The sequence below is a fragment of the Kogia breviceps genome, chromosome 8 (assembly GCF_026419965.1).
Source record: "Kogia breviceps isolate mKogBre1 chromosome 8, mKogBre1 haplotype 1, whole genome shotgun sequence".
NCBI classification, from domain to species: domain Eukaryota; kingdom Metazoa; phylum Chordata; class Mammalia; order Artiodactyla; family Physeteridae; genus Kogia; species Kogia breviceps.
In genome coordinates, this window is record NC_081317.1 from 63,034,378 (window position 1) to 63,062,234 (window position 27,857).

The 27,857-nt window shown below is 36.5% G+C and overlaps 1 protein-coding gene across 47 annotated transcripts in view; it reads left to right on the forward strand.

Moving 5' to 3' along the window:
• PTPRD (protein tyrosine phosphatase receptor type D) overlaps positions 1-27,857 on the forward strand; it is a 2,126,684-nt gene that overhangs the window by 544,099 nt on the left and 1,554,728 nt on the right. For all 47 annotated transcript variants that reach the window (XM_067041545.1, XM_067041546.1, XM_067041519.1 and 44 more), the window contains one exon: positions 5,491-5,562. The gene's annotated coding sequence lies outside the window, so the exon portion shown is untranslated. The remainder of the gene's footprint in view (positions 1-5,490; positions 5,563-27,857) is intronic.

A 27,857-nucleotide genomic window follows, 5' to 3' on the forward strand; every position in this document is an offset into this window, starting at 1 on the left:
GAATAAATATTATCTATTATTATTGTTCACAGAGATAGAGATTGCAAGAGCAGATTAATAGATGAAAGGTGATTGAACATTTTCATTAGTTGAATTGGGAACATCTTTGGGACATTCAGGTATAAATGTCCAATAGTTTGATATATGGGTTTGGGGGCTATACATGTGGAATTTATTAGTAATAGTTTATTTTTGAAACCATGGCTTTGTATGAAGGTATGTAATGAGAAGGGCAAAGTGACAAAGATGAAATGCTGAGAAAAAAATATCATAAGATACACATGAACAATTAATTAAGAAGGAATAACCAGAGTGATAGGAAGAAAACTAGAGGGAAGCAGTGTCATTGGATTTAGAAGAGAAGTTTTAAGATGGTAACAGTAGTCAGCAGAACCAAATGTTAAATAAGACAGGTAAAATAACTGAAGTCTATATTGGAATTGTCAATATGAAGGTCACTGGCAACTCCAGATGTAGCAATGTCAGTGCCTGAATCTCTGAGAAAGTGCATAAGCCGTGAAGAGAAGGTTTGAAAATAGAGTTAGTGAAGGCAAACAACTTTTTTGAGAGGGTGTGACTGAGAAGAGGAGAATGGAGAAAAATAAAAGCTATCTAGAATGCGAAGCTTAGAAGGGTTTTGTTTGCTTTATTTTCCTTTTTCTTTTAAAGTAAGATATTTGAGCTGTCTTTCAAGTTCCCTTCAGTGGAATCATTTTCTAGATACTACAATTGCAGTGTAACAAAACAAAATAGCCTTTTGTATTTAAGATAAGTGACACACTTTCCAATAAGATGAAGACTGTGGCCCTCTCAAATATTAGTGGTCTGTTCCCACAGGAAACTTATCTTGATTAAACCATTCACTAAATGTAAAGTGAATGAATCTGTTTCATATTTCAAAAAACAATTTGTGCAGTTTGTGGAAACCTGATCAAATTTCTTAAACATATATAAGTGATCTGCTGCTGCTATTTGATATCTAAATGGTTGACTCACATTGTGTGGTGGGCTGTCATATGATATGACCCTTAAATGCTGATAATATTGGTGTTCAGTAAGCAAAAGTGCCTTAGAATGCTTAGCCAGACCTATAGTTCAGAAACATCAGGGAATTAAGCATGGAAGGTAACACTTTAGTCACCATCTAGCTGTCAACAGGCTACCATTGGTGTGTCTCAGATGTCATGGTGAAAGGGATACACACAGGCCTTAGAAAGCAGAGATGCCGCTAATGTATGCACTCTGTCCTCTCTAACTTGCTCTGGTTCTTATCAAAAGTGTTAGTAAAATACTATGAGTTTTTGAAATACCTAATACTGGATTTACTTGAAAGATATGCAGTGTTAGTGGCAGGGGTGTGTGCTGCCAGCTGCCGATTATGAGTACCTAAGAGTGAACCTTATCTTGGACTTACAGGCCAGCAGGAATCTGCAATGATCCTTGATGAAGCAGAAAGCATCCCATGAATTGGATGGATACATATATTCTTCTATCTTTTAAATTCAAACAGATGAAGATATAGGGTTTCTGGTTCTTGGACAATGCTCTATAATTAATCATCAGAAGCATGCTGTCTTGCTGCTTTTTACTCACTTATCTTTTTCCAGCCCATTTTTTTGGACAAAATAAACCATTATTATTAATAAATAAGCCATTAATTTGGAGTTTCATTAATAAGGAACTCAAGTTGTCAGAGTTGGGCAGTATAAAATTTGGAATGGAGGAAATGGACTGTCAGGTTGGTCTAGAGTTTTCCATTAGCAGGGTAGTGAGACAGCAGGAGGGCAGAGGTGATAAAGGTTTGGTTAGAGGGTATCTGAGGAGGTTAACCTGGGATCAACCTGGATGGGGAAGTAAGATGAGTGAGGAGGCTGAGATAGACTGGGAGAAGAGTCAAAGGCAGGGACATGTATTTAGGATTTAGATGAAGGAGTAGAGATTGAATGACAGGAGGTTATTGTAAGAGAAATTGAATTTCAGTGAGATATAGAGTTATTTTTAGCTTTGTGGATTGAGGCCAATTGCTTGCATGATTATATTTTATGATCTTTTTATGAAAGCATTATACTATATGTGTCTTCATCATATGCATCTTTTATTAGGTAATGCATGTTAATTAACTATATGTTCACAGAAATCCTTTATGACAAGAGACTAAAGAACTTTCAGAATAAGTGCACATACTTTTTTATATTTTCACTTATTTTCTGTATTATATATCTTTATAACCCTCAGAAATTCCCTCTTTTATATAATTTATTTCACTATAAGCAGAAGGTGTACTTTATAAATTTTCCCTTTTCCCTATTAATATGTGTCTCCTTAACTGTTGGTGTTTGTTACCTATTCATAGGCACTTTTAGTGTTCTAAGAATTAAAATCAGTCACCATGAGATAAGATTTGATTTGTAACATTGATGTTAATCGAATTTTTAAAAATAACTAGTGTGTATGAAGATTAGTGATGGGCTTCTAAATTTATAATGGCAGATCTTATGTAACAATAAGTAAGGGGTTTAAACATAGATATCATTTAAAAAGAAACACACTTGTTCTTGTTTGTGTGTGCAGGTAGTTTATGAGTCTTTATTCATTTTTTCTGTGAAAGCTAAAAGCAAAATATGAAGTGCCAGAAAATGATAACAATGCAACACAAAAGAAATAAAACAAAAAGAAATAACAGGAAACCCAGCTTCAAAGAGCAGAGGAAAAACTCAAGTTCTTCTTTTTAAAAAATTTTTATTTTATTTTACTTATTTATTTGTAAACATTTTTGGCCACACCATGAAACATGTGGACCATAGCCCCCACCAGAGATTGAACCTGCACCCCCTTCATTGGAAGCTCAGAGTCTTAACTACTGGACCGCCAGGGAAGTCCCCGCAAGTTCTTCTAAGAACAACTTGAGTAAAACTGAGCAATGATTCAATGTGCTTGAGACTCATTCTTCCTAAATTTTAAAAGGGGAGAATCCTATTGATCATAACTAATCTCAAAATTAAGTGCATACTATAAATCTCAAAAAAAAAGTTTTTTGTAAGACTTACAATAACTTGTGAATCAGCTCCTGGAAAGAAAAGGTAGCATTATTCCTGTGAATAAGTTTTGAATACCACAATCTTTAAATATTGCTTTAGTCTCTGGAACATGCACAGTTTAGGGAAAAGGGTTGGTTTAGGGAAATGTGAAATCCATAGCACTAAAAGCTCAAAATTATACTGTTTTTACAGATGCTGTATTTGTTAATGGTAAGATGTTCAAAAGCAGAGAGGTAAAGGCCAAATTTAAAAGCTATTTTAAATCTTACCTAAATTTAAATTCTATAATATAAATTATAATGTGACATAAACGATGTTTGATAATATGCCCATGTAAATATCTAAAAAATAAATTATTTTTCGTTTTAAACTCCCATATATAATCCTATAACTAGATAATGATTTTATAACATGTCGGCTTATTTACATGAAAATACTAGTTCTAAGACTGCCTTGGGTATATTGGGGGAAGGGGTGTGAAGGGTAGAATCCTTTAGGAATTGCTCCTGGCTTTAAAAAAAATGTCAGTTCCACATTTTGACAATATGTAAAATATCTTTCTTATTCCTTCCTTCTAGCATTCCCTTCCCCTTTATCTAGCATATGTGATTTGTAGACAGGTAGCATATTATTGTAGTTAGAATGAAAGGCTCTGAGTCAGACTGCCTGCATTTAAATTCCAGCTCTACCATTTACTGACTAGGAGGCTTTGAGGAAGTAACTGTCTCTTTATTTCAGGTTTCTCATCTGAAAAGTAGAGAAATCAACAAATTCTACCTCATTAGTTTGCATTTAATCATGCTAAAAAAATAAAAAGATCAACATAATATACAAAAAGCATTTGGGACATAGTAACTACTCAATACATGTTATTTTGCTTCGGTTCTGCAGAACCTGTTCTTTGTAAGTTCAGCAGAAGGTTATAGAAATACGTTGTTAGATTTTAACATTATTCACTAAAGGCATGTAGAAGAAATTAGTTTCAATGTAGTATTCTATTAGTCCTGAGAGAGAACTGTTTGCCAGATTAGACAGAAATAGCAGTTCCTTCCTTTCAAAACCAAAAGCCATTTCTTGGTCAGTCAAAGGAGATTTTGACATTGATCATTTTAGACATAGAGTATAGTACCAAGACTTTCCAGTTAACTAAGTAATCTATATCTATCTACCTAGCTATACACAAATATACATATATTTGTGTAAATATAATATTTTCTCTACTACATAGTCAGAAATCTACTAGATTCTGAATACATACACATTCAATAGAACATGATTGCTATTCCAATGAACTAAAAATGTGGTTGAAAAAAGGTACATATATGAAAAATACATGATGGAGTATGCTATGTGTTAATATTAGAACAAGCCTATGAATGCAAAAAAAGATTATGGCTTCATAGATTAGGTGAGTTCAGAGTTTGGTTTAGAAAGAATGAATAATGTTTGAACAGGTAGCAAGGGAACATTTTAGGAAGAGAGAAACAAAAAGCCTGGCTGTGTGTGGGAGAAGACATTTGGATCAGACGTGGGGAATCATGATGAACCCTAAATGCTCAGTTCTTTGTGTTTAGTAAATGGTAGAAATTTTGCCATTTGTGAGTTCTTTTTGGAACTCAGGAGCACATGACCCACCAATCATTAAACAGTTGATGGGACCACTTGATCTTTGTCACCCAGTTCAATTTTCTGCTGTTAAATGTGTGATTTTAAGTGAATATTTAATTGTCTCTAGTTTTTCTTTGAGCTGTGCATCTGGTGACTATTCATCAATTGGCTTGCATATTCTCTATCCTGATTCATTTAAGGTTTTTGATGTATATGGTTTATTACAGTTATGGCCTCACTATTTTATGTTTAGTACTGTGCTGTCAATTTGAAAATTGTTGATTATCCTAGAGTACAGCAGTCACCTGGATGTGGGACAAGAGTTCTATAGATAATAAGCATAATTTGATAAATAATGCTTTCTGAATCTATAAGAAAACATATGTGAATAATGAGTAGTATAACATTAAACAATTGTGAGTGGCTCATTTTCTTATGCAACACGGAAAAATAAAAACAGATGTAAAGATCTTATATATAAAATATATTATGTTTTCAGTAACTTCTCATTTAAGACAAGAAAATGTGTTTGTGGTTAATCAGTGAATAATTTCTTATAGCATGAACTTTTATATCAGAAAAATTTAAGAATTATATTTCTTCTTTAAATGGATTTTCTTTAAATTATTCTTTAAATGGATTATAATACTTTCCATCAAGGAAATAATATAAACACCCTTTGGATGGTATTTTTTCAAATCATTAGTCAATTTCATTAATCTATAAAGTATCAATTATTATTATTCTCCTTTTTCATCTCATTAACTGACTTAAATTTAGCATCATATAACTGCCAAGAAATGTAAATTCAGAATGTGTTTCCCATTTTTCTTTTCCCTTCCAGGGAAATCTTGAGGAGTTTGACACTTTTCATCCTCCAGCCATTAATCATCTTGTGGGGGAAGGCTATATGTTGGTAAGTCTCACTCATTCGAATTTCTCTTTTTAAAGTTTAGTTTAATAAAGCTTGTGACTTGATGATAATATAGAATGAGCAGGATTAAAGACATGTCAACATCATTGCTTGCCTAATGAGAATGACCTTTTTTCAAACAAAATTTATAACATTGGGATTTCATTTTTGTTTTTAATTAATCTAGTAATAGGAGTACTATTAAACCTGTAGATGTAAAGTTAAAATTATGTGGAGAATGGAAACTAGTAAATGTTTTAAGTCTAAAATTGTGGTGGTATTTCTTATAGGTAATTTTTAAGATATTTTATTTGTTGACACTGTGGCCCACAGCAGTAGTTGAATGAACATGCATGATGAGGTCTGAGGCTGCCGTCAAATAAAAGCTAATAAATTCTATCAGTTTAGATAATACATGATAGTCATTTTGCATATTGAAATTCAATTTTAAAGTAAAACAGTTCTTATGTACTACTATGCCATAAAACCAAATATGTCTTTTTTAAAAATAAATTATTTTATTTATTTTTGGCTGTGTTGGGTCTTAGTTGCTGCACATGGGCTTTCTCTAGCTGCGGCGAGCAGGGGCTGCTCTTCATTGTGGTGCGTGGGCTTCTCATTGTGGTGGCTTCTTGTTGCGGAGCACAGGCTCTGGGCGTGGGGGCTTCAGTAGTTGTGGTGCGTGGGCTCAGTAGTCGTGGCTCGCAGGTTCAGTAGTTGTGGCACACGGGCTTAGTTGCTCCACGGCATGTGGGATCTTCCCAGACCGGGGCTTGAACCCGTGTTCCCTGCATTGGCAGACAGATTCTTAACCACTGCGCCACCAGGGAAGCCCCAAATACAAGTCTTTTTGCTTCAGTTTAGTTTTTCCTGTTATCTGTAAATAGCATTAACATATTCTGGCATGTTTCTGAACAATCCTCTCCTCAACCATTCAATTAACTCTCTCTCACTCACACACACACTCACAAACACACATACATTCACTTGGTTTTTAAAATATCCTGTGTTACATTAACCATTAATTAATTTCAATTTCCCCAGTTCTTCTAAACCACAGTTTCTGAGGCACATTTCATCCCTCATCCTTTGGAGCTATCTCCAGATGTTTTTGGTGAAGCATTCCATCAGTTAAAAATATTAAATATGTACTCAAATATATGTACAGTTTTTATAAATTACATAAATTTACCATTATATTTATACACAGTTATTATAGACAAATAATAAAAAAATATAAAATTCACACTATAGAAAAATGTAAAAATACAATGAATATATATGTACATATGTGTGTTTATATATATATATAGTTCTAGAGATCCTCAGTTCTACACATCTTCTATTTTCTTCTATTTCTGTTAACACCCAGGAATTGTACTGGGCATTCAAAGACTCTTTAGAAAAAAGCTTATTTTAAGCATTAGATTGAATAGATACATTGTATGCTGTAAGTCAGTAAGTGTGTTTATGCATTTATACACACAAATATGTATGTTCATGGGGTTGGTTTGGCCAGGATTGGCTGGATCAGGTGGTTGAGATGGTTTATAGTGGCATCTGGTGACATTATTTGAATACTTCTCTTCTGGAAAGCTTAGGGGTAGAAGAATCCAGAGGGGTTATTGTAGAGAATCAAAGAGCCAAATAGTTAGTATGGGCAACTTGTGCCCATGTGAGTACCACCAAAGATAAGATATCTTGCCAAGGGGATATCTTGGCAAAAGTAGATTCACACCATTTATGGTCACCATATGATAGAACTCCTTAGTCATTCATAAGTTTGCCAGTAATTTTTTCTCAATAGTATCCTCAGTGGTGAGCCACCAGAGGTCACACTGTGAGAAGAAGAGAGGAAGATTAAATGGTTATAGTAAATATCATTTAGTCCAAATTGTCTTTGCCTGTATGAACCAACAATCCTACAAAAGTTGTTTTTCACAGTGCACCAGCTAACTTCCTTTGAATGTTGAATATAAATCAAGAGCCGCCACATCCTAACCCTTATGGTAGCAACTCACATTTAACTGGAACCAAGCCTCAGTTGAGATCTGAAGACAGACAGGGAAGTGGTGAGACATTAAATTAGAAACTCAGTACTTTCCAGACAAGCCAGGCCTCATCAAATCTTTGATGTAAAAGCCTTCATTATTGCTGTTTCCACTTATTTGAGCCCTCCTCTAATTCAAGAACCTAACACTACTGAACCAGTTAGGAATCCATTTAAATTATCTGTTATCCAGCAACCTACTCTCCATCTCTTACCTTCAAAAATCTCAGGTCAAATACCTTGCTGAAATACAGATATACAGATATGTTGCATCTACATCATTCCTTTAATCTACAGTCTAATAAACTCTATGAAAAATTTTTAAAAATGAAATAAAATAAAATGAGGATTGTCTGACACAACTCAGTGAATCCTTAATGATTCTCATTAATTATGGCTTTCTTCACAGACCAGCCAGCTGATAGATAATTCATTTAGACTCAAGGATTCTGGGGGATCAAGTTCTACCTCACCAAGTCATAGCATGCATAATCTAACTTGTTTTTTTAAAAACCCACTGTTACTTGATACTACTTTTTCTATACCTGGGCCCTAGAATTTTCTATGACTTTGCTCTCAAGAAAGAGAAAGAGCAGAGCAATCAGTTTTACTGTTTCATTTTGGATTGAATTTTTCCTGTTCTGTGTTCTGAGTCATCAGCCACTTCATAAAGGTGTCTGAGTTGTCTGTGGTTGGAATAAAAAAAGAAAACAAGAAAAGAAAAAAAAAGGAAAGTTAATTTGCTTCCTTCCCAGAACACAGATGAAAATTTAAGCAGATTTGTCCTCAAAGTCGCTGGCAAAAAACCACGAACCATAGAATTCAAGGGTAAAGATGAAGTGGGGTTTGTTATAACAAGTTGGTTGGTTTGTTCACTGAATAAGCACTGTGGTGTTAAGACACACGGGCTCGCTGCTTCAATTTTCAGGATTTTCTCAACTGGAATTTCTCTAATCAGGTAGATTCCCCATGGGGATTCCCTCACTTTCCTTACCCATCACTAGGCCATTAATACATTGAACACTTTTCTGTTTTCCTTTTTGCCAGATATCACCTCTCAAGACTTAATATTAGCCCAATAACTTCTTACATTTCTTCTTTTTTCAGTCTATAGCTTTCATGGTTGAACTCATCTACTCTTGTAGCTTCAAGGATTATTTACATATAGTGATTGTCAAATCAATATGTCCTCTTAGGATCGCATTCCTGAGAATCAAATCAGCATATCTATTTGATAGCACATTAACTTCTCAACTTCTAATATATTAAAATTGAACTCAAAATATTTTCCCATAAACCTACTTTTATCTTTCCCTTTCCTGTAAATAGTACCATCTACCCAGTTTCCCAAAAAGAAACCTGGGAAATATCTTGGATTCCTTTCTCACCTCTCATTATAAAACACATGAAGTCTTGTCAATTCTTCCTCTGGACAGATGGGAAATGCTACCGGAAGTAAGAAAAATGTAATGTGTATTTTTAAACCAGTTTGAAATGTGTTGGTTGAAACTAAATCCATTAAGAGAAACAAATGATCACTGTAGTCCATAACAAGGGCAAAAAGATAATTCTTCCCCAAGTAAGGGCTAATGCTGATGTATTTTATCATTTAGCTCATTGTGTTTTTACTGTATATTCCAAACTCTTTTATTTTATTAATACTTTAGCATTTCCTACCCATAAATATATATGCATGTATTTCTGTAGAACCATTACATCATTTCCCAATAAGTGTGTTAAGTTCAATGTTCAAATTATTTTATTATGTGAAATATCAGTGAGAAAAAAAGTTCTCTTCCAAATATGCACATAACAAATGCTTCTCACATGTAGTAATCAGACATATATATTCGCCTCTAATCCTTTTAAATTGATTAGAACATATGACATACATTTGACTGAGTGTTGATCATGTTTCAGTACTTTTGTACACAAACTTAGCATGACTAAAATTATTATGTGAAAGATGCACATGTACATATCTGCATGTTACTGGGCCATATTTGTGAACTAGAGATTCAATGCTGTCCTCACAAGTTAGAGAAGGTCATATCCCACCCATCTCTTTTTACCCCCAAATTTAATGCTTACGCTTTTATCTCAGCTGTTTTGAACATCATAATGAAAGTTTTTATCCATTTGCTCAATATTTCCTTTTTGTTACTGGAAGAGGAAATTTTGATTGCCCTTGGTTTATGTGATATAATAAAACTGATACTTTATACTGTGTTCCAACTTCTATTTAGTTATAGCAGACTTCACACCCCTCGCCAATATGTGATATTTTCAGGAATCTGACTCTATATTCCTATCAATGGCCAGAGTGAACTGAATTAATAGAAGGAATTACCCCTTTTTATTTATTCTACCAAGGCTGAGTCTCCAGAGGAATGCTTTATTGTTGCAGACAGTACATCCCCTGGTTTGCTGGCTAGTCTTAATGGGATATTAAAATCGATTGGAGCAATTTCTCTGTCACCTGAGAAGCCCTGTAGGTTTTGCGGCATGTTGCAATTTCATATCTTTTTCAAAATTGTACATCACTAACCAAGTGTCTTGCTTACTTATGAGACCACGACTTCCTTTTTCTGAGGAAACAGTTCTTGTAAATGTGTAGTATACCTGAAATCCAGGCCAACCCACCACAGTGTTTGTGTCAAAGCCATGACAGATAATACTGTGCATGACATAAGGCTAAGACTGTGTGTTTGCAGTAACAGTGCTCCTGTATTGAGGAAGCACTGCCCCCTGTGAAGGCAGCCTTATCCTTGTGAATAATTCCAAAGTTTAAGCACAGATTATGGCATAGAATAAACAAAAACAACTTTATTTTTGTCTATGAGTGTCTATTTTAATCACTGTCAGCATGGTTATTTCCCTGCCCCTTGAGAAACTCAGGCAGGCTTCTTGACTTTTCTGGTAACTTTATGATGGTAAAAAATGTCCAAAATCAATTAAGAACTTTAAAACATAGTGTCAATTCATGTCATTTGTCTGGAATAATGTTGAGATTTCTCCTTCTTGTCAGTTTGAGCCCTTTGCAGGCCAGTAGATCAGGAAGGATGGAGCCATCAGCTGTTTTCCTTTTCTCTCTTCAAACCTTGTGTGATTCCTCCTCCTCCAGCTTGCCAGAGTGCTTAGCTTTGGGGCATGGTGTGAGAGAGAAGAGATACAGGGATCAGTATAGTTCTTAGTTAAATGATATTGGCCTGGTAGGTATTTAAAGCTGATTTTTTTTTTCATCAGTATATCTGTGGTCTCTTCAAAGACCCCACCAGTCTCTACAGATTGTATAGCAGTAACCTTTATGCAAGTAGTAAACGTTCCTAAGATTCATTGCTTAAACCTTCCTCAGCAATTAGCCATCAGGTGTTACCTCTAGCTTTTCTTTCCTGAGATCTATCCATGCCTGGTCTCCTTTCTGATATAATACTTATATCATTCTTTATATTTTTCAAGGGGGAAGGTTGAAATTCCCCCCAGATTGTAGCACAGTTACTTAATCCCCTAAATGGTCTCCTCAAAGGCACTCTCTCTTAATTTGGGATTGGTAGATTAGACCCTAAATTCCTGGAAAGTCAGTGGGAGAAGCTCATAGCACAGCTCCCTCCAAGGAAATACTCTTCAAATATCATTCAATTCCTTATTTTCTCAGTGTGGGTGAGGGATTTAAAAATTACCTGAATTTTGGGCTTCCCTGGTGGCACAGAGGTTAAGAATCCTCCTGCCAATGCAGGGGACACGGGTTCGAACCCTGGTCTGGGAAGATCCCACATGCCAGGGAGCAACTGAGCCCGTGCGCCACAACTACTGAGCATGTGCTCTGGAGCCCATGAGCCACAACTACTGAAGCCCGTGTGCCTAGAGCCCGTGCTCCGCAACAAGAGAAGCCACTGCAATGAGAAGCCCGTGTGCCACAACGAAGAGTAGCCCCCACTTGCTGCAACTAGACAAAGACCTCGTGCAGCAATGAAGACACGACGCAGCCAAAAATAAATAAATAAATAAATGAAATAGTGAGATAGATCTAATATAATTGTTATCCATTTTAAAAAAATACCTGAATTTTAAGTTATCTAAAATTCATCTAAATTTTGTATCTATTTGGTATGTGCTCAGCCAAACGTCCCTTCTAATTCTTTCTTAGATACACAGAGAAAGTCTAAAAGAAATATGAATTCTCCCAAGATCAGTGTTGACTCTTGAGAAAATCTAGTAAGAATGACAGTTCAAATCTGGCTGTCAAATGGTTTGCATCATGGTTATGTTCAAATACACGTATTGTCACATTCATCATTCTCTGGTGAGAGTGCTTAATACTCAAAGTGTCAAAATTTCTATGAGGAGTTAGGGAAAGTTGCAAATGAGTGAGTATATCAGACATGAAACACTTAGAATGAGCAAACTGGTACATCTGATTGAAGTGCTGAATATAATACAGCATTTTATCATCTTTTTAAAGTATGACATTATGAGTTAATTATGTAATTACTATAAAAGTGTTTCGAATTTGTAGTCTGTGAAAGGTTTACATTCTAAGGCATGTTATTTTCTCAAGGCACCAGACATTCACACTGATCAATAAGACATAACAAATGACAAATAGAACTCCTTTTCAGAGGGAAAACTATTGATACTTTCCTTGTTCAGAAACAGTTAGGCAATACAAACTTCTATTTATAAAATCTCGTGTGAACTTTGTCTGGAATGAATTTTAAAAGCATTAGTTAAATACACATATTAATACTTTAAACAATGATGACAAAAGATTTAATCACATATTTCTAATATATTTGTTATCTTTCATCAGATACATCTCATGACAACGACAATGCAAATGTTACTTAAAACATTTGGAAACACATTTTTAAATAACTGGATATAAGAGTCTTATCAATATAAAAACATAGGATGTACATATGACTGACAATACATAAGTAATACACTTTTTAGTGTTGACATGAAACAAATAGTCTACCAGATATTTCCCAGCAAAGATAAGTTTATTTGGGATCAGCAGAAAATTGCAGTTTGGGGTCTACAACCTTGGGGAGCCAAGTGCAAGTTCCCCCAGAGCAAGAGAAGAAGAAGCTTGTATAGAGAGGAAAAAGAAGTTGGAAGGACTATAGTAAATGAAGAGTCCATGGTTTTTCATGGGCTAAGTTCTTGCCAGGAAGGGAGTCTTTCTTCCTGTTGGGCTCTGCTGTTGTTTCAGGGCATGAGCGCTCCCTCTTCTGGTCTTCCAACTCTATTTAATTACGGTTTTTGTTATTAAATTTTTACATTAGTTAAAACAAAAATAATTAGAGCATACAACTTAAAGCTCTCATTATGGACAAATGCATATTTGAAACAATTACCAGCTATTGTTTTGAAGCATTAAACACTAAAACAGTATTTTGCTGAAGAATGAACATTGGCATATTCACCATGAATGTAAAGAATGTCTTACCTGGGCTTCCCTGGTGGCGCAGTGGTTGAGGGTCCGCCTGCCGATGCAGGGGATGCGGGTTCGTGCCCCGGTCCGGGAGGATCCCACGTGCCGCGGAGCGGCTGGGCCCGTGGGCCGTGGCCGCTGGGCCTGCGCGTCCGGAGCCTGTGCTCCGCAACGGGGGAGGCCGCAGCAGTGGGGGGCCCGCATACCACAAAAAAAAAAAAAAAAAAAAAAAAAGAATGTCTTACCTTTCTTATTTTGTTTGTTTTTTTTTTTTGCGATACATAGGCCTCTCACCGCTGTGGCCGCTCCCATTGCGGCCGCACCCATTGCGGAGCACAGGCTCCGGACCCACAGGCTCACTGGCCATGGCTCACAGGCCCAGCCGCTCCGCGGGATGTGGGATCCTCCCGGACCGGGACACGAACCTTTGTCCCCTGCATCAACAGGCGGACTCTCAACCACTGAGCCACCAGGGAAGCCCTATCTTCCCTTTCTTAAGGGGACCTTTGTTGGTTTTTTTTTTCTGTATTTTGTTTTTTTTTTTTTGTTTTCGGACTTAAAAACATCTTAAGCATTTTTACTTAGGTCTTAACTTGCAATGCAATATAGTTATTGAGTGGTAGTGGCCAATGAGAAAGTAATCTTAGGATTTAGCTATTAAGACTATAGCTTTTAGATAATTCTGTAACAACTCTATACTTTATTTAAAAAATAAAATGTGTTCAGTTTGAGCTCTGACAATAAAATACCTGAGGAGTTACATGGAGAGAATGCAAGGAAGAAGAGCAATAGATATGAAGGTTGGTGAAATATGTGAACGTAAAAACCATAAACTTTAGATTTATTTAGAGAAAAGAGGTAGAGTTTTCCTTTCTTCAAGTGCATGGTAGAAATTCTGTGCAGAATTGCTTTTGTTTCCACCGAAGATGAACAAGAGTTATTTGCTTTTAAATGTATGATACCCCACTACACAGACACATGTGTCTATGGCATGGCTGGGGAGACCCAGGCTCCTTCCCCTGATGTCTCCTTTACTAGATAAGCTTGTAGAAGGAGTGGAATGTAGCTGAGGTATGGATTTTGTTTAATACGGAAATCAAGAGATGAGATTTTTGAGAATACTCCTTTTAATGGAATGATATCATTTTGTAATGATATTCAAGATTCTTAAGGTGATGAATTTTGAAACATCGTGGTCTCAATGTCTGAAGAAAAAATAAATTGAAACTATGTGTATTATCTGTTAGACATTTAAAATGATTGGTCCCGATTAGATTAGTCATAAAAGTGGTACATTTATATATATATTATATATATATATGTATATATATATATATAATATATATATGTAGTGATTTATAAAAATATGATTAGGGTTTGTTTTTTGATTAATGGCAAAAACCTTTAATGTAAGAATGTCCTGTATACATCAACAGGTGAAAAATATCATTTTTTATTTTATTTTAACTTTTAAAGTTTGGACAAAGAATATATACTTCTAGTACAAGATAATTTTCTGAAACAAAACAAAATTCCATCCAAGGACAGCTTTATATAAAGCCATTATCAGATTCTTTTTCTTTTACTGGAGGCATAAGAAATACTGAAGCATTAAACATGGTAAAGCAACAGCCTAATTACAACCATATAATTCAATGGGCTTTCTGCTCTGTAACAGTGATTTATTGAGAACAGGAAAACAATTAATGGAAGAGATCATTTCTAAAATGGGTATTTGACATTTGGCTCTAGTTTATTGCATTTTATTCATTCTACTGGCTAAAATAAAACTTGGTCCATCTAAATCTTAACAGCTGCCCAATCTACATAAACTGCAATAAATTAATTTAATGATTTTACCTATAGTTTAAAATGAAAGACCCAGTGCGTAAAACTTGTGCAGGGTGATTTTAATCTGTGCAGTACAAGGGCCTGTGGCTTTATTTCCCTTTCTGTTATTTCCTGAAGTAGGTAGCAATATTCTTGTCAGGCAACATCCAGATACGAGAGGGGAAGTAATTCTCCATTGCTTTTACTTAACAAACATTTATTCATTGTCTACTGTACATGCCAATAAATTAGAATGCTATCTATGAGGTATGAGAACAGTGTATCAAAACCAAGTAAGAGGGCTTCCCTGGTGGCGCAGTGGTTGAGAGTCGACCTGCCGATGCAGGGCACACGGGTTCGTGCTCTGGTCCGGGAAGATCCCACATGCCGCGGAGCAGCTGGGACCGTGAGCCATGGCCACTGAGCCTGCGTGTACAGAGTCTGTGCTCCGCAACGGGAGAGGCCACAACAGTGAGAGGCCCGTGTACTGAAAAAACAAACAAACAAACAAACAAAAAAACAAGAGACATGAGATCAAAATTGCCTTAAAAAATTGGGGTTTATCATCAAACACAGTGACAAGTAAGGAGGTACAAATTTCCAGGTTTGTTTAATTTCATGATACACATGTCGTGGAAGATCTGGGAAAATTCCTTCCTGAAGCTCTGCCTTCCTTAGTCAACGGCCTTTCATTCTCAAGTTTATTCCGTCAAGATCACAGGATGACTTATCTGTGAATATCTGATTTTCTAATACCAGACACCAAAGAAACCTCCCTGCAGACTCTCTCAAGTGCCACTGACCACATTTGGAAATCAGCATTACAAGATTAAGTATCTCATATTTTCATATTGTGTAACAGGAGATGGATTTATCAGAATATATGTGTGTGTTGAGGGCCAGTGGCAGTTAGATGAGCAAACAGCAATGTTTGATACAAGAGGCAGTACAAATTGCTGTGGTTTCCAGAATTTAGAACAACCGTATTAGTGTCTATAAGTCTAGTGAAACTTCACAGAAGTTATACTAATACTTGCAATAGAGAGAATGACTAAGAGTTTTCAGATAAAACAAGGTATTTGTAAGCAATTGGGGTGATTAAAAAAATAGGATTCTCCAGTCATATGGATATAAAGTGACTAGTATCTATTTCTCAGATTATTCTTGTGGCATAATGAATGTGCCACATATATTTTTGTTTGTTAAATAATAACAAACAACATGGATATGCTTCTTAGGGGGATTGCATTGTGTTGGGCCAAAATTGTTGGTTCATTTTTAAAAAAATTTATTTATTTTAGTTTTGGCTGTGTTGGTTCTTCATTTCTGTGCGAGGGCTTTCTCTAGTTGCGGCCAGTGGGGGCCACTCTTCATCACGGTGCGCAGGCCTCTCAGCGTAGCGGCCTCTCTTGTTGCGGAGCACAGGCTCCAGACGCGCAGGCTCAGTAGCTGTGGCTCACGGGCCCAGTTGCTCTGCAGCACGTGGGATCTTCCCAGACCAGGGCTCGAACCTGTGTCCCCTGCATTGGCAGGCAGATTCTCAACCACTGCGCCACGAGGGAAGCCCTGTTGGTTCATTTTAAGCAGAGAAAAAAAAGTGCCCAAATAAATTAGAAGCATTCTTTTTACTATTTGATTATAAAATGGTACCTCTTTCAAAGTAGGAAGTATTCATTCTTCAAAATAATAAATTTCTAACTTTTCCAAATGACAAAATTAAGATGATTATAACTTTCAATCTCTATATTCAAGATCTGAAGCTGAATTCAATATAATAAAGTTAAAATTACTGTGTCAAGCATTGTTATAAACCCTTTGTATGCATTAATCTTTTTAGGCATTAACTCACAATGATAGTAAAAAGAAGGTACTAGTGTTTTTCCCAGTCTACAAATTCAAAATTTGAAGTGCAAAACAGGATCAGTCAGAAATTTGACATATTCATTTTTTCAGTTCCTCAATCTTTTAGCTTCCTGCCTCACATCATCCAATATAGATGGGTTAAACTCAGACCCGAAAGAAAGCTTCAGAACTTTCTGAAGAAAATAAAATATAAAATCTCTGTATCATTAGGATATGTAGGATTCTAAAACAAGATTTTAAAGATTCTAAAACAAAATAAACTACAATTCATGTAGGAAAAGATTGATATTTTTATAACAATAAAATCAGAAACATCTGTTTGTAAAAAGCCTCCATTCTCCAAAAAGAGAATAAAAAGTGAAACCCAAAACTTTATTCAAGACATATAACTAACAAACAGCATGACCTATAAAGACTCTTGAAAATGATAAGGAAAAAGACAAGCCAACAGGGCTACCCTGGTGGCGTAGTGGTTGAGAGTCCGCCTGCCGATGCAGGGGACACGGGTTTGTGCCCCGGTCCGGGAAGATCCCACATGCCGCGGAGTGGCTGGGCCCGTGAGCCATGGCTGCTGAGCCTGCGCGTCCAGAGCCTGTGCTCTGCAACGGGAGAGGCCACAACAGTGAGAGGCCTGTGTACCGCCAAAAAAAAAAAAAAAGACAAGCCAACAAAAAATTAGACCAACTCATAAGCAGGAATTTCACTAACGAGTGGCTTGTACTTATATGAAAAGATGCTAGCAATAAGATAATACAAATTAAAACATAAATATCTCTATGTCCACCACATTGATAAAGCTAAAAAATCTGTCAACATTACTAATTGTTAGTGAAGATGTGTAACAATGGAAATGTTTTATACACCTTGCTGGTAGGAACGTAGACTGAGACAATCAGTTTAAGCAACAATTTGGCATTTTTCTCATGTGGATAAAGATGTGTGTAACCCATGATACAAAATTTTCACTCCTAGGAACATATCCTAAAACATGCTTATAAATGTGCAACAGGAGTCATTTCCAATAACGGTCCTAGCAGCATTATTTGCACTAGAAATAAACAAAGAAACAAAGAAATCCAGAAACAGTCTACAGGTTTGTCTACTTTAAAATCAAAATTTTCCTTTCATAGTTAGTAAATACCTCATAGAGAGATTCTCTGAGACTGTGTAAATATCCTGTTCTTTCTCAAACTTCCATCCACTCACTGCTTGTAGCCTCCATTGATTATTTTAAAACTCCATTATTTCCTATGTATTTATTACTTGGCATTCTGTTATGAGGAAGAGCCTTCCTATCTATCTATCTATCTACCTATCTATCTCTCTACCTATCTATCTATCTATCATCTATTTATATCTATTTATACACATTGATTTCTCTTTCATTCAGATGGTTATGACTCATTATTCTAAATAGATTACTGTAAGTAAATGTGTTTCGAAAGAAATTTTAATGTCACTAACAACAAAAAAAGTATCTTCCTAATACTTAAAATGAAGAAAATAACAATTATAAAGTGTTCATCTACAAACCATCCAAAATTACATCCACATCTTGGCAGATTGCATTAAGCCCTTATCAACTACATATGCCTTAATTCAGATTGATAGCAAGTATGTAACAAAGTTCTGAGGGACAAGGACTGACAAAAGTAGATGGAGGTGGCTGTAGCCTGGTGCCTCACTCAGGAGAGACAGATTCAAGTGGGTCTCCATGTAAAGGGGGCAGGACCAGTCAACAGGCAATTAGAGAGAGGTGTATGAGACACATTTAGTATGAAATCTTGAGAGCAGGATAGCAGGACTTCTAAATTTTGCCTAAGAGTAACCCAGAGATGAAATGTTTCAAAAGAACCTTGTAACATCTTACATCTTAAAAAGTGCTCAGTTCCTAAGTCTCACCAGAGGAGAGAAATTTTATAAGATTCTGTGATAATGGCAGCTGCTACTGGCTGCTTTTGTATCTCCCCTTCCCCCTCCTCCATCTCCTCCTCCTTGTCTTCCACCTCTGTTTTTCTTCTATTACTCCTACTATTAAAATAATAATTTTAGCAGATGCCTCATATGAATCACTCAGGGTTTCAGACACTGAAAGTACTATGTGTTTTTTAATTATTTTGTTTAATGCTCAAAATAATTCTTTGAGATATGTATTATTTTCATCCTTTTATAGATGAGGGAAATTGAAATTTTAAAAAGGTTAAATAACTATTGAAATCTGAATACAGTGTTTACCTTCCATTAATTTATGCCATTAATAGTAACTACATGTCACTCTGGTCTCAGAAATCTATCTTCTCCAAGTCAAAACTAACATGTTCTGCCTAGCTTTTCAAGGCATTTTTATCCACCGGGCTTGCCTTCTCTCTCCAGCTTTATCTCCTATACCTCGCTACAAATTTTCCTAATTTCAGCCTCTTCAGTCTCTCAGAAGCATGATAAGATTATTCCTTTTTCCAAACTTTTCATCACCATATGCTGTTCCTTATCTAGAATGCTCTTCACTTCTTCTTCTGCTTATCCAAATCACATCTTCCCTTTAGATCCAAGCGCTTTACCACTTCCTCTGTGGAGACTTTCTTTTTCTTCTAGAAAGTTCCCTCTTCAGAAAATTTACATTACTTAACATTGGTAGAAAATAAAAGAGAAATAAAAAGCTTACAATTATGAGTATCTGTTACGTTCTAGTGTGATGTGTGATTAAAATAGATGGTTCCAGAATCAGATACCTGAGGAAAAACAAGACAAGACAAACTTTTCCTCTACTATTTATTGGCAGTGTGAACTTAAGCAATAAGGGTTTCTTACATGAAGAAGCAAGATTAATTTGAGTGTGAAATATTTTCACATAGACACGTTGGCTTTGTGTTACTGTGGATGACTTTGTTCTACTACCATGGTTTTCTCAACTACCTAAATATTTATCTAACATAATAACAATAATTATAAAATGTAAGTCAGCAGCTGTTAGTGCACATATTTTTTTGTTGCTGATAAATTCAAGTAGAAGCATTGTTAGCTAAATTGCTAGCTAGTTCTATAGATTATCTTGTGTCGTGACAAAGATTTTTTTTTTCCCTTTCTTTTTTTCTTTTTCTTTTTTTTTTTTGTGGTACTTGGGCCTCTCACTGTAGTGGCCTCTCCCGTTGCGGAGCACAGGCTCCGGGCGTGCAGGCTCAGCGGCCACGGCTCACGGGCCCAGCTGCTCCACGGCATGTTGGATCTTCCCGGACCAGGGCATGAACCCACGTCCCCTGCATTGGCAGGTGGACTCTCAACCACTGCGCCACCAGGAAATCCCAAGAGATCTTTTTTTTTTTTTTTTCCCCTTTCTTGTATGTTTTCTAATTTTTTATTTAATGTCAGACCTGAATACATGGAAGAACAGAGACTAAGGTAAATAGTATTTATACCTGGAAATAGGCATACCTATTATTCTGACGGGCTGTTAGTATCAAGGATTGAAGTAATCCAGTCAGGAGTGAGACAACATGCCATCTTATATTTGATATTCAATGATTATTTTAAATTATTTCTTTGACTCGTATATGGCAGCAATTCCTTCCTTCTATGCTTGTTCTTTTTTGAATTCAGGCTAATTTGTTCTCTATAACATCCATGATCTGATGAACTTGATAAAGTAATAGTTTTTTGTTGTTGTTGTTTTTGGCTTTTTTCCATTGTTTACTTAGAAGCAGTACCTTTTCCCATGTTCTATGTCCTAGATGAAAGCAGAAAGCTCATAACATATTTTTTCCTGGAAAGATAATCTACAAATACAATTTTAAAATACCTTGTTGTATAAGAAGAAATCGTAATTACTTCCACATTTCAATAGGCCTTCAAATGTCTTATTTTCTTTCTACCTCTTCAAACCAGCTTTTGTTGAATCATAACCACAATCAAATAAACCCAAAGTCCCTTCTTTCACACTTGTACCTTTAAATAATGCAAAGGGAAATGACAATGAATGACATTCATCCTGGAGAATTATTAAACAAAGAGAATCTTCAAAAGCTAATTGATATTTTTTTCAGCTGTATCCATTGCAATTTTCATTGCATTCGCTCTCTTTCTTGTCACTCTTGAACCATGCAATTATATCCTAATATTTCTGCACCAAAGACTTTAAAATACCAAAAAGAGTGGCTTCCCTGGTGGCTCAGTGGATGAGAATCTGCCTGCCGATGCAGGAGACACGGGTTCGTGCCCTGGTCTGGGAAGATCCCACATGCCGCGGAGCGGCTGGGCCTGTGAGCCATGGCCGCTGAGCCTGTGCGTCCGGAGCCTGTGCTCTGCAACAGGAGAGGCCCCAACAGTGAGAGGCCCACGTACCACAAAAAAAAAAAAAAAAAAAAAAAAAAAAAAAAAAAAAAAAAACACCAAAAAAGACTCCAAAACCAAAAATGAAAAATCCCACTAGTCCCTCCATTTTATAGTTTCCAGGTCTGTGATTCCCTGCTATTTATGATATCATTGTATTTGTGGATTTTTAATTTTTTCACCACTAAAAACTTAAGCATAGATCTGTGAGTATAGAACTCTGTACTTTCTGCATGCATCTAAGCTCTTTTCCTTAAGATGTTATTTTATTGTTGGAATCTGATATTATAAATGTATTGGAGTACCAATAAGAGACTTGAGGTAAAAGCATGCACCACATTCTGTTTTACTTTCTTCTTTTGTTAAGCCCAGATACGCATTTGGGACGTCTATTTGGTGTTTTCTTCTCTGGAGCTTCCAGTGCCGTATAGAACATCAAAAATAGTACAAGGCTGGGAGATAAATCCGCCTATCAAGGTTTGAGCTAACATCACTTCAGATATTGGGTTGGCCAAAAGGTTCATTTGGTTTTTTATGTAAGATGGTTCTAGAAGCACTTAGTTGTCTTTAACTTCTCGAAACAATTTTGTTAGATTGTAGGTGAGGTGAGAGCTGTCATATCAGCATGCGTGTAAAAGAAGACATCAAAATTGGTGAAATTTTGTGCAGCCATTTTAATATTGAAGATGGAAGAAAAAAAGCAACACTTTTGGCATATTATGCTTTATTATTTCAAGAAAGGTAAAAGTGCAACTGAAATGCAAAAAAAAAAAATTTTGTGCAGTGTATGGGGTAGGTGCTGGCTGTGACTGATCGAACATGTCAAAAGTGGTTTGCGAAATTTCATGCTGGAGATTTCTTGCTGGAGATTTCTTACTCCATGGTCGGGTCGACCAGTTGAAGTTGATAGCTATCAAATCGATACATTACTTGAGAATAATCAACATTATACCATGCAGAAGATAACTGACATACTCAAAATATCCAAATCAAGCAGTGAAAATTATTTGCACCATGCTTGGTTATGTTCATCACTTTGATGTTTGGGTTCCACATAATTTAAGCAAAAAAAACCTCTTGACCGTATTTCCACATGTGATTCTCTACTTAAATGTAATGAAAATGTTCCATTTTTAAAACAAATTATGTTGACAGATGAAAAGTGGATACTGTACAATAATGTGGAATGGAAGAGACCATGGGGTAAGGGAAATGTGCCAAAATCAACCACACCAAAGGCCAGTCTTCATCCAAAGAAGGTGATGTTGTGTATAAGGTAGGATTGGAAGGGAGTCCTCTATTATTAGTCCCTTCCGGAAAACCAACTGATTAATTCCAACAAGTACTGCTCCCAATTAGACCAACTGAAAGCAGCACTGGATGAAAAGTGTCCAGAATTAGTCAACAGAAAATGCATAATCTTCCATCAGGATAACGCAAGACCGCATGTTTCTTTGATGACCAGGCAAAAACTGTTACAGCTTGGCTGGGAAGTTCTGATTCATCTGCTGTATTCACCAGACGTTGCACCTTTGGAATTCAATTTATTTCAGTCTTTACAAAATTCTCTTAATGGAAAAATTTTCAATTTTCTGGAAGACTGTAAAAGGCACCTGGAACAGTTCTTAGCTCAAAAAGATAAAACAGTTTTGGAAAGACGAAATTATGAAGTTGCCTGAAAACTGGCAGAAGATAGTGGAACAAAAGGGTGAATACGTTGTTCAATAAAGGTCTTGGTGAAAATGAAAAATGTGTCTTTTATTTTTATTTAAAAACCGAAGGCACTTTTTGGCCTACCCAATAGTAATCTGCAAACTTCAGAAACTTTGACAAACTGTAATGCCCATATATTTTTAAGCTGACATCTGAATTTTATTTACTATTTTTAAATAATCATAAAAAATTGCATTTTAAGACTACTGTGTATTTTGTGTGTGTGTGTGTGCTTAAAACATATTTGTCAAAACCTTTTACCTTTAGCTATAGCTCATTCAATTTATGGAAAAATGTTCTCATTAAATGGTGAAGTTAATCCTCATTGCCAAACCAATCACCAAATCAAATTTACTGTCAGAAAAGACTGATTCCATTTTTTAATTTAAATAAAGTGAATACTCATCACAGGTGCAGACATCTGTGTGTTCAAGTCTGAACTCTTCTAAAATGGGTAGCTGGATGGCTAGCTGGAGAAGAGGGCACTGAGTCTTGCTATTAATAGTTTATCACCTAGATGATGCATGAAAAGTGCTTTTGGTGCCACAAATTTTTTTTTGGCTGCTGTTGTTGTTTTGTTTTTTTCACCCAGGGCAACATTAAGTTCTAAGTCTGTAAATTGGGGAGGAGGACCTTTGTGAAAGTCAAGTGGGGAAAGGAAAAGAATGGCAAAGCTCAGACACTGTTGCAGGCATGATAAATTTTAATTTTAGGTAAATTATAAATGGATGCATGTTGATATTGAGAATCTGAAAAATGTTCCACTTAAAACTGGTGGTTCTTCTGTTCCATGTGGCATGCATTTATTATGTTTAGGAGTTTGTGTACCCTAGTTGAAAACTGCTATTTTATTTTACTTCAAGATAGATAATGACCTGAAAAGAATGCCTTCCACTTGTTTTCAGGCCCAAGTTTACTCATTCCTAGTGGCAATAATTAACTTTACTGAGGGCTTACTCTGTGCGAAACAATAGTATGTGACACAAAGCAACTGTATGGATTTGGTATTATCATTACCTCCATTTTACTGTAGTAAACTTAGGCTTAGACATAATAATAAGTAACCCGATCAAGTTAACAGACCTTCAGTGTTGGAATCCAGGTAGTTTGACCCCAGAACCCAGGTGCCCACAGGCTATGTCTCCTTCAAGAGCATCTCCTAATTACCTCAACAGACTTTTTTTCCCTTTCTGTGTAGGTTGATATGGTGTAGAGCAGTGCATCTTGAACTTTAATGCATGTGTGGATAACATAATGAATTTTTTTTAAATGCACATTCTGTTTCAGGAGGTTTTTGACAAAGTCTGAGATTATGTGTGTGTCTGAGAAGTTTCAGGTGATGCAGTTCTGCTTGTCCTAGGTCTCTGCTCTGAGTGGCTCAATGGTTCTCAATCCTAAATGCACAGCAAAATCTCCTGATTTTGTCTACTCCTGAAATTTGGGAATGGAACACAGGCAACTTAACTTTATAAAGCTCTCACAGGTTATTCTGTACTGTAGCCAGAGTGAGAAAGCACAGTTAAATTTATATATATATTTATGTTTACCAAGTGATTCTGATATAGCCCTATGTATGCCTGGAGGATCATAGGTTTAGAGCAGATATTATGATTGCGTTTCAATTGTATGTAGTGTTTTGAGATTTTTCTCCAGTTTCCCTTCTTCTTATTCCTAAGTAAACTATAAACACCTCAAAAATAAGACTTAGAAAATCCTCCTGAGTCTTCCTACCAAACGAAAGAACTCAGCAAGGTCTCATTCATTGTGTGCTGTATTTAATAATTTATTTATTCAACAAATATTTACTGTGCCAACAATTTTTTGTAATGTCAAACACTGCGATAGAAAATTAAAGGTGTAGGACATAGTCCCTATCTTCAAAGAGCTCACACTCTAGTAAGGGTAGAGAAGGAAGTAAAAATATGCTTTCCCTAAGCATGTATAGAAATGTTCTGAAGAGATTTTGAAATGATGTCCAAAGCTCCGTGGAGAACCACCCAGCATAGGAAATTTACCCTGCAAATAATGGAGTAAGTAGATCTAGGTTCAGACCAAGTGTACGTTCATTTAAATGGGTCCCCTTGAAACAGCTATTGAAATTTTTTTTTTCCTAAGCCTAGTGACCTTCTTGGCCCAAGAGATGTTGAACTGAAGTCAAAACACCTCTTACAAAAGGGGTACAAAATTAAACACTACTTGTGTTACCGAATCAAACTTGGATCTACTTGTAGGCGCATAGTAAAGCCAATCTACTGACACAGGTTTGTGATAAAAGAAAATGCAACATTTATTGTAAGGTACCAAACACGGAATCCGGGCAGCTGATGCTCAAAAACACCAACCCCTGGATGGATTTCAGGGAAAGGTTTTTTTGTTTGTTTGTTGTTTTTTGGTACGCGGGCTTCTCACTGTTGTGGCCCCTCCCATTGCGGAGCACAGGCTCCGGACGCGCAGGCTCAGCGGCCATGGCTCACGGGCCTAGCCGCTCCGCAGCATGTGGGATCTTCACGGACCGGGACATGAACCCGTGTCCCCCTGCATCGGCAGGCGGACTCTCAACCACTGTGCCACCAGAGAAGCCCTCAGGGAAAGGATTTTTAAAAACAGGGGGAGGGTTGTGGGGTGTGTGATCAGCTTTTGGTCATTCTTCTAATTGGTTAGTGGTGAGGTGATCAGGTGTAAGTATTATCTACCTTCTGGTTCCAACCAGTCTGGCGTCTACGTGCTTATAGTCAGAATATAATTAACTTCATCCACCTGGAGGGAGTTTCAGTATCTTCTAAACAGCTCAAAGAACATGGCTTAGAATATTATCTATAGCTCTTGAGGAGGAACTAAAGGTCCTTGACTTTGTTTAATGGCTAAACTATTGTTATTTTGTCTTGCTTGACTGGTTTCTTTGTTTCTGAATTTTCTCACTTCTCTGATTAAGTTTTTTCTTTGGAACTAGGGGAAGGCCTAGGAGGCTAAAGTGTTTCTACAAACAAGAGGCAGGTGGAGAACATGGCGGGTGGGGCGGGTTGTGGGGGGGAAGGTGTCTGTCCCTTGAAGACCACATGGGGTCCTACTAGGTTTACTTGCTAAGTGAATTTTATTCACCAGCCACATGAGTCTGTAAGGCAGTTTCTTTAATAGCAAAGGAGAAATATTTTTTGTAAACATTTTGGCATCATTCAATATAGGCCATCTGTGCATACTTCTGTGAGGAAATAAAATGCTTTTAATTGGTGGTTTTATATTTAAACACCTCTGGAGGCTTAAACAGTTTAAAAATAATACACTGAGGTTGTGTAGTCAGTACAGAGCTGTTGTAGATCATACAAAATAAAACAAGAAAAAAACACCCTCTAATATATAGAACAGAGGTAAGGATGTCATCTCCGTTTTTTCTTCAAATTAAAGATGTTGAGCAAGCCTATTTTTCAGCTGCCTGTAGTGAAAGTGCTTCATAATATAATCGAAAGTGTATTGTCCCAGGGGGTCACTATTTCTAAATTCCTATGATATGGACAAATCGATTTATAGAACAAACAATATGTGCTCTGCCTCTTTACAAATATCAAAGCAATTTCAGAGGTATGTGGAAAGTCTGTGACCGCCTCTCAGTTTTTGGTGGGTCCCTTTAGATGAATATATTTGCCCTGACTAGTTAACTAGAAAACTGTCCAAGATAAGATCGTAAAAATAAAAATAAGAGTCCCTTACTCCGTACCAAGGAACATATTTTCACATCAATATATGCTTTCTTACCTCAAGGTGAAAAAGTTACAGCTGAGCTCCAAGCCCCCGCAGACTGCACCTAACCTTAGGCTTATGTTCCTGTGCCCCGGCACATGGTCTTTATAGATGAGGAATGCAGATTCTTCCTTTCTGTGTCTGGAAAGTTAGGGTTAGAACAATAAAGGTGAGTGAAGAGTTAAGGCAATTTTCTGAGTAATTCATACCAAGTCAGTCTCTCTCCAGTTGTCATCAAAATACCTACCAATCCATAACTTAATTATTGTTTAAAAAATTCAACCATGTTAGTGTGGGCATTCTTCCTTTCTGGTGAGTGTTAACTATATACTAGGCTTATTGGACTTTCCTAAGTTATTCTCCAATATCAGTTTTGAGTGTGCTTCCTTTTATTTTGGGGGTTAAGTTACGTTATGCACCCCCAACCTCCCAAAGATGTCCATGCCTTAATTCTAGAACCTATCGGTATGATATTACATCAAAAAAGAAATCTTGCAGATGTGATTAATCAAGGATCTAATGATGGGGCAATTACCGTGAATCATTCAGGTGGGCCTATGTGATTATTATAAGAAGGCGGCGGAAAGGGCAAAGTTAGTAGTAGGAGGTGTGGGGGAAAGAAGCAGGAGCGAGGTGTAAGCCCGGACCCAGCCATGAGGCAAAGAGTGCCCTCAGACGCTAGACGCTGACAAAAACAAGGAAATCGCTGTTTCCTCAGAGTCTTCAGAAGGAATCAGCTCTGCTGTCACCGTGGCTTTAACACCCGAAGACTGATTTTTGGATTTCTAACCTCCAACTGTAAGGTAGTAAAATTGTTTTTTTCAAGTCGCTAAGTTTGTGATAGTTTGTTATGGCAGTAATAGGAAACTAATAACCCCATTGTAGCATAATTAGTTGCTCAAGTAATGTAGATTAAATGAAGTGAAAGAATGTTTTTAATTTTAAGTGCTAATCTAAAAATGTAGCATAGGAACAGGAGGAGGTTTCACCATAGCCCAACTGTGACTGTCCTGAGGGTTACTGAAACTGGAAACAGAAGCGTCCAAAGGGACTTTCCAAGCCTCAGTGACTCTGAAGTTGTTTCCTCTTGAGAGGAGGAAAAGTAGGGGCGAGCTTTCACGTTTTGCAAGAGAGGTAAGGGAGAAATGTGCACATTAAATGGTGAACGTTTACTGGTTAGTGTGGTACAAAGAAATGGGGAAAACTCATGGCAATGGAAACATACATGTGATTATTTTCTCTGTGGACCAGGTCAGGATTTGGGCATGTTTTTGCCTAATAAATTCTACATAATCATATAGCATAAGATGTGGTTCTGCCTATTGTCAGATGTCAATGTGGCTTGTA